Genomic DNA, 376 nt, shown 5'->3' on the forward strand with positions numbered 1-376 from the left:
ACCACCACTGCCACAATTTTATTTTACTTATTTTAAATTCATGTTTATGAATTTGGTTTATTTTATATAGGTGTATCATAAACATCCTGGTGTGGCACTGTAGGATAAGCACTCCACCAAAAGGTCAATTTGAGCCTCAAGGTAAGAAGTTCAAACCAACCTATGGGAATCCTATAGAGTTGGATGGAACCAATTCACCAGCATTTAACAACAACAACATTGTAAACGTTAGAGTCCTATTGTGGTGCTGTAGGATAAGCAGTGGACTACAAAGTCAGTTTAACTGAAAGGTTGCTGTTGTTGTTGTTAGTGGAGTTAGTTCTGACTCTTAGCAACTCTGAATAGGGTTTCCGAGGCTGTAAATCTTTAGGGGAGC

Source organism: Chrysochloris asiatica, unplaced genomic scaffold (assembly GCF_000296735.1).
Source record: "Chrysochloris asiatica unplaced genomic scaffold, ChrAsi1.0 scaffold00427, whole genome shotgun sequence".
Classification (NCBI taxonomy): domain Eukaryota; kingdom Metazoa; phylum Chordata; class Mammalia; order Afrosoricida; family Chrysochloridae; genus Chrysochloris; species Chrysochloris asiatica.